This window comes from Gekko japonicus, unplaced genomic scaffold (genome assembly GCF_001447785.1).
Source record: "Gekko japonicus isolate JY-2015 unplaced genomic scaffold, Gekko_japonicus_V1.1 scaffold840, whole genome shotgun sequence".
Lineage (NCBI taxonomy): Eukaryota > Metazoa > Chordata > Lepidosauria > Squamata > Gekkonidae > Gekko > Gekko japonicus.
The window spans coordinates 172,754-173,106 of record NW_015170298.1 but is presented as its reverse complement, the minus strand read 5'-3'; the positions used below and the strand labels follow the sequence as shown (position 1 = coordinate 173,106).

General features: G+C 44.8%; 1 protein-coding gene across 2 annotated transcripts in view; it reads right to left on the bottom strand.

The window, feature by feature from the left end:
• Positions 1–353, bottom strand: part of XPNPEP1 (X-prolyl aminopeptidase (aminopeptidase P) 1, soluble) — a 44,192-nt gene that overhangs the window by 41,396 nt on the left and 2,443 nt on the right. The window lies entirely within an intron of this gene.

The following is a 353-nucleotide window of genomic DNA, read 5'->3' as shown; positions in this document are numbered from 1 at the left end:
GGGAAAGAGGTTAGGATATTCTATATTGGAAACTGATCTCTGTGGTTGGGAGATCTGTTGTGATTCCAAGAGATCTCCAGCCCCTACCCAGAGGTTGGAAACCCTAGAAGGGAAGGAATCAGGAAAAGGTACACTGGTGAATGGCTAAGGGAAGAGACTATGGGGGATTTCAGGAAACGAAAAAGAAAACAGTGAGAGAGGGGGAAATGAGATGCCTCTTGCAAGTCCTTGCAGGTTCCCACTTGTTGTTTATTATTTCCCATTGCTCTTTACTTAAATGAACAAATTTTCTATGCCACTTCTTTCTTCAGTGTCCCCTACTGCTGGCTAGAGATGCCCAGCATGAGCTTCAG